We start from the raw sequence: 7,432 nt of genomic DNA, 5'->3' as shown, positions 1-7,432 counted from the left end.
AACCCTAATCAGTGTCAACGGAATAAGAGTAAACCACAAAAAACCCAAGGAGACAAAATCGAATTAGAAAGCCGACACTTTCAGACGGAGGAACCGAAAGAGAAGCCATGACGAAATGAAAGCAGTACCACTAGTAGCTTCATAGGGCTATGGACAACAATCACACCAGCACGAGACTAAATAGAACTCTAGAACCATCTCCGCTTGCGAACTTTGGGACAGACTTGCTGTGTTGTATTGTGGGGTAAATTTGTCATTGATGTTAACGAAAAAATTCAATTGCGTGGTCAGCATGTAATAACCTGCGTTTTGAGGTTTGTCAAAATAAAGATTTGGAAAGGTATATGTATTTTTTGGAAAGTTATGCTATATGTTTACCGAATATATCTAGCCTTACAAATCGTAATAAACTAGATGATAACCCGCACGCAGGGTGAGTTTCTTGTACTAATGTTTTTTTCATTAAATGGTTTTAACATTTTGCAACACAACAATCTTTATCGATTGTAAAATGACAAATCCAAATGTTGGTCTCTTAAATGTATCATCATTGTTAAAGAGTTAATATATTACAACTCATTTGAAATATTTTTGAGACTTCATATGCACAATTGAAAATTAAGTTTTGCTGCTCACACAAATCATCAAAACTAGATAGGCAACATTGATTGTAAAATGACGAAAGGGGATTAGGTTTTTTGCTCTCGATTTTTTTACTATTGACTCTCCATAAGTGATATCATTTTCTACCTCTATAAAATTGTGCTTTCGTTCTACATTTTGTTTCATTGATATGAGTTTAATTTGTTTCTTTTTTTTTAACTTCTTCTATAAATTCGGTGAATTACATACGTGTCAATTTAAAAAGATGGACATCTTTAAAAATTAGTTCCACTCCAGATACATACATATCTAAGAATCAAAATTTTGAAGAAAATCACCGACAAACTCTATTCACAGATTAGTGTTCAAATATAATATATCAAGCTGTTATAGAATATAAGAGATGACTCGAAATATAAATGTATGTCTAGTATATATTCACCAGTTCGGTCTAAAAGTCATCTAATTCTAGAAAAAAAAAAATTAATTATTTTTTAACCTACGGTTTAGTTACTTAAGAGTATACCGATAAATATATATATAATACCTTACCATTTTAGTATATGTAAATTATGTATAAACTAAGAATGTTTGATTTATTAAATGATAAACAAGAACAATTATGATAAATAGCTCAAATATTTCATTCTTATAATTATAATAGCTAGATAGGGTATTAGGAAGAAACGAATGTTAGACGAATGATCAAATCTCTTATTCTTCGAACAAAATCAAAAGGAGGTGATTGAAATATTTTCACGATATTTCATTAAAAAAATTTAGGAATAAAAATCAAGACTAAATTATTTAATCTGAATGAAATAATATATATAGTGCTTCCAATATTAAAAATTACTTCGATTTGAAGAAGTATATTTCTAGATTGTTAGGATCATATAACATATTGGAAACCACTTATTTAAAAAATAATTTGTATATATAAAAGTATATACATTAGAGTAAGCACATAAATCAAAACTAATACTTTTTGTTAATTTACAATCAAGTTTTGGGTAGATAAATCAAAACAATTATTTTATTTACTTTATACGGTGTATAATTAAACTTTAGTGATATTGAAATAGATATATATATATATATATATATATATATAGTACATTTATATAGAAATATTTACTATAGACACTTGCTACTCATATGATTTTATTAATATTTGTATCTTTGATGTAACAAAAATTTAAACTGTTAATGACAAAACTGTTAAAGTGAGATTTTTCAAAACAATTTTCAAAATTAAAATATTAAAATCTCAATAATTTTCACTGAAAATATTGAAATTAAGATATTTTATATTTTTATAAAGTGTATAATTTAATTTAAATGATATATATATATATATATATATATTAATGAGATTTCATATTCAAACGATTTATAATTATTTGTATCTTGCTTGAACAAAAAAAAGTTAAACCATTGATCACAAAAATTTTAATGTGAGACTTTTACCATTTTTAGCAGTTATAGTCATTTTAAAAAATTTAAAATATAACATATAAGAAAAAATGTAAATTTTGTTATTATATGCTTAATGTTATTGTTTAATTTCTTTTAATAATATTAAATTAAAAAAAAAGAGAGAAAATACAAAAAATGTTATCAAATATGTATATTCGTAATCATTAATTGTCATATATTTTTTAATCAAAAAAACAGAACTCATTTTTAGGAATATAGCCCCGTTAAGTCTTCTGAGTCTTCTGAGATTCTGTTAAGTCTCTGGACGACGTCCATGGAAGTCGTCTGGTATAGTTGATCTTAAAAATAATTTATAAATTTTGTAAAAAATATTTTGATAAGCGAAAAATTAAAATCATGTAATTATAAACAGTTTTAAGTGATATAAATTAAGTTATAATAAAATTGAATTGTTTTCAACATAGATGAGTGAAAATAGTGAATCATGATATTCTTTGGTCTAGGGTTTGACAACATATGTTGTAGTATTATATGTATTCTTAGGGTTAGATTTTGGAAAGCTTAATGTTTTTTTGAAAAATTAAATCTTTGCCTACATGTGATTATTTCTGTATATAGTAAACACCTTTTAAGTTTAATTTGATTTTATGAAGTGTTTAGTTAGTTAATTTAGTTTAGGGGTTATGTTTAGGGTCTAGACGACTAACATGTAAGTCGTCTGGCGATTAGAAGACTTCTCTGAAAGTCTTCTAACTCCCGCTAAAAATATTTTAGTTTCCCACTAAAAATATTGAAGTCTTCTGGGCGACTTACAAGTAAGTTGTCTAGTAAGTCGTCTAGTAAGTCTTCTGATCGAAAATATTTGACCTTATTGAAATTTTGTCTCCATATATAAAAAAAAAAATACACATTCTCTCTCTTCCTCTCTAATGGCTGCAACAAAAATGGTATGTTTCTCATTATAAAACTATCCACCCTCTCTCTAATCTCTATGAACTTACAAACACCAAACTTTATATCAATTTATTATTTTTGTCTCATGTCTTTCTCACTCGTTTATCTTGTTTTGCAGGTTTTTCATCATATGGTTCTCATCTTCCACTCATTTAAAGGTGGATTTATTGATTTTAGATATGCATTTTTTTGTGTTCTATAAAGGTAGATTTATCTAATCTTCTAGTCATTTTGTCTGTTTTTAAGCCATTTGAACGTTTTTGGAGATGCAGGTTTTTCAGATCTGGATTTGGATATGAAGGTTTTTCAGATCTGGAAGACTTCTGGGCTAGAAGACTTCCAGACAACTTCCAGGAAGTCTTCTGACCGAGTCTTCTCCCATGTCTCCCTTTCATAATAGATCTGAGCGTTTTGGTAAGTTTTTATATCTGATTTTTCTTTATTTGGTAATCTCCTCTTGTATAAAGTTCATACTTTTTCCCAAACTAAAACTCTTCAAACCCACTCTAATCTCTTTGACTTGAAAACACTAAACTTTATATGAATTTTTCATTTTTTGTCTCATGTCTTTCTCACTAATCTATCTTTTTGTTGCAGGTTTTTAATTAGATGGTTCTCATCATCCACTTGGATATGTACTTTGTGGTTCTATAAAAGTATATCTATCTAATTTTACACTCATTTTCTCCGTTTTTAAGCCATTTGAACATTTTTTGATATGATATGCAAGTTTTTCAGATCTGGGTTTGATATACATGTTTTTCAGATCTGGATCAGATCTTGGAAGACCTATGGGAAGTTTTCTCGGAAGTCTTCTAAAATATAATGCGCTAGAAGACTTCTTGGAAGTCTTCCAGATGACTTCCAGGAAGTCTTCTGACGGGGTCTTCTTCCATATCAAATGGAGTCTAAGCTTGTCTTTGTAGAGGAATGATCTATAATAGTTTTGTTTGTGGTCTGTTTTGTGATTTGCATGTGTACTCTTTTAGTTGTGACTTTTTTTGTAAATTTGAAGAGATATTAATGAAAAAGTTTGGTAAAATGTTAATTTTCCACAATATTATCTTGCCAAAATTACTTGACATTAATTGAAGTTATTGATACAACTTCAATAGCAAAACACAATAACAAAAAAAAAAAAAATCAAATTTATTACAACTAAGGGAGAAGAGTTCTCAAGAAAACTTAGACAAATTCACAAAAGATAAAACATTACATAAGTTCAAAGCTAGAACACTTTCATTAGATACATAAGTAAAAAGTATATCTTATGATCTGAGAAGACACATTAAACCATGTTACTTGATATTCTTGAAGTTACTTAACACTTTTGAAAATTAAATAAACATATCTTAAAATTACTTAACAAATTTACAAAAACTAACGTAGAAGACTTCCACGGAAGTCTTCTCAATTAGCTAGAAACTTTACAAAGCATGAATGTTGGTGACCTCGTAAATATCACCAATTAAGTTATAAATTTCATTCAGTAGCCCCAATATTGACTAATATATATGAATTAAAAAAAAAATTAAAATTCTTTATAGTTTTAGAGAAAATGAAAGTTTATTAAACATTGTCTCAGACGACTTCCACGGAGGTCATCTGGTAGACTTCTAGGAAGTCGTCCATTTAGGTTAGTTTTGCAATTGATTTTTAACCTAGACGACTTACATGAAGTCGTCCATCTTTGTTTGTTAAAAAAAAAATTCGAGACGACTTCCATGTAAGTCATCTAGGGAAAACAGGTTAGTTTTGCATTTGACCGAATTGTGTCAGAAATTTGACTTTTCATCGTCCATTAAAAAATTAAAAAACAATATTTTGTTATACCTAGACGACTTCCATGTAAGTCGTCTCAGGTTAGTTTTGCAATTGAAAAATAAAACAAAAAATATTATTTTTTTCTAGACGACTTACACGGAAGTCGTCCGTCCGACGACTTACATGGAAGTCGTCCAAGATAAGCAAGGTTTGACCAGAATCTCGGAATAAAATCATGGACGAATTTCGTGTAAGTCGTCTGATGGACGACTTCCGTGTAAGTCGTCTAGACAAAAATAAATTTTTTTGTTTTATTTTTCAATTGCAAAACTAACCTGAGACGACTTACATGGAAGTCGTCTAGATATAACAAAATATTGATTTTTGTAATTTTCTACTGGACGACTTACATGACAAGTCAAATTTCTGACACAATCCGGTCAAATGCAAAACTAACCCCGTTTACCTTAGACGACTTACATGGAAGTCGTCTCGATTTTTTTTTAACAAACAAAGATGAACGACTTCCATGTAAGTGGTCTAGAAAAACACATTTAAAAGTCAATTGCAAAACTAACTTCTGCATTGACCAGAAGACTTCCATGTAAGTCGTCTACAGCCAGACGACTTACTCGGAAGTCGTCTGGACGAACAGATCTGGAAAAAAAAACTAATTTCATAGTTTCAACCAGTGAGATAACTTGTTTACCACACAAAAGTCTTCTCCAAGCACCCAAAATCCCAAACAAAAGTGACCCACCAAGAATCGTAAGCTTCAGTGGCTCTATGAAACATAAAAATTTTAGAATCAAAATCTTGGGTGTTTTTGGATGAATATGGAGAGAAATCAAAGAGATGTTGTTTTTAGTTCATAAGAATTGAGAAAGAAGGAGTGTAAATCGATTTTTAGGTGCATTAAGAGCTTCAAATTGGTTGTTCATGGTGGTTGGTGTATTGATGGCAATGACAATATTGTGAATACTTGAGGAAGATGAGAGTGATAGAGTAAAATATGCATTTTCGAAAAAAAAAGAAAAAAAAAGTGATGGCATTTTAGTAAATAATCTGAACTTTGGGGGTGAAAGAGACAAGTCAAAGTTCCAAAAAAAACATGGGTTAGTTTTGTGTTTGACTTCAAGTTTTGAGTCATATTTGCAAAAAGCCCTTAAGGGATGATTGGTAAGGGCTGTAGCTTTATATTTTTGCTGTAGAATTTAATCTGTGGATTTATTTGCTGTAGTTTTCATTGCTGTAACTTTCTAAATCACTAATTTTTTGTCCTGAAAATAAAGCTCTCTACAGTCATATTTTGATTTTGCAGAATTTTTTTTGCTGTGAGTTTAAAAAAAAAAAAAAAAACTCGATGGGTTGACATATATAGGTCTAGACTAAATTTTGGTTGTCCAGAGCATCTACAGCCACAACCAATCATCTCATAAATCTATAGGTTTTATAATCTAGTGTTATTCAATGATCGATTTTAATTTTTATTTTCAAATATAGTGTTATTGGTTATTATATTTACAATATCTCTACTAAATGATTTTAAAATTTAGTGTTATTAGTTTTTGTATTCAAAATCTTTTTAATGAAAGAATTTTAAATCCATTGTTATTCGATTAGAGATTTGAATACAACATTTCAAATTTTGTGTTATTCATGTTTGATAGATTTCTACAATTCATTGGACTTTAAATATTTTGAATGAATTTGGATTTACTTTTATGTGTAAAATCTTTCAATCCAAATCTTCCATGTTACTCAAGATTTTATAAAACCAAAACTTCTAACGAATAACAAAAGAAAACAAAATATAAAATAAAAAGGAACGTCTACTCTCCCTTTTCTTTCATCTAACCTATTCTCCAACATAAAAATAATTTTCATTCTTGAACTAAACCCAGATTTTCGTGTATCAAATTTTCCAAACGTAAATCTCTTCTTTTGACTATTCATACATGCTCCTTACTTCTGACTTGTTGATTCACATGGTATAACATCATTTCCTTTTTACCGTCATAATAATAATTATATAAAATACTATTTTATTTTCTATTAATTTTTGTGTTTAAGGTATTTTAGTTACAGTTTATATAAAATTTCGTTTTTAAACTATGGAATTAAATTTCAAATTAGAATCCACTTAAAATGGAGTTCAATTTTATTATAGAAATCAAATGATATCATGTTGATTTTTTTTCGACCCAAAAAAAAAACATGTTGATTTTATAAATAAATTGATAAGGATTTTAAAACATGTAGAAAAATCATGTATCTTTAATTGTAAACTGAATCAAAAAAATTAAATCTTATCTAGTTGAAGTCTTATGGATTTGATTTAAACTTATGCAACCAATAACACTCCCTAAGAATCATCGTAATAATGATATGTGGATACGAAAATACGTTGTAATGACGTAGGATTAATATATAGGAGATATGGTTATTGCAGATGATTGTAGCCTTTATAAGTCAATTTCTTAATTTGTTATATTTTTACATAAGCCCAACATTGTTCTCTTATTTTTTGTTTCTTTGAACGAACCCAACATTGTTCTCTATACCAATGGTTAAGCAATTCGGACAGCCAAGCAAATCGAACACCCAACATGTTTTAATACAATGTTTTCTATATCAAAAGTTATATATTTAATTACGTAATAATATATAT

Source organism: Brassica napus, chromosome C9 (genome assembly GCF_020379485.1).
Source record: "Brassica napus cultivar Da-Ae chromosome C9, Da-Ae, whole genome shotgun sequence".
In the NCBI taxonomy this organism is placed as follows: Eukaryota; Viridiplantae; Streptophyta; class Magnoliopsida; order Brassicales; family Brassicaceae; genus Brassica; species Brassica napus.
This window is presented reverse-complemented; position numbering follows the sequence as displayed.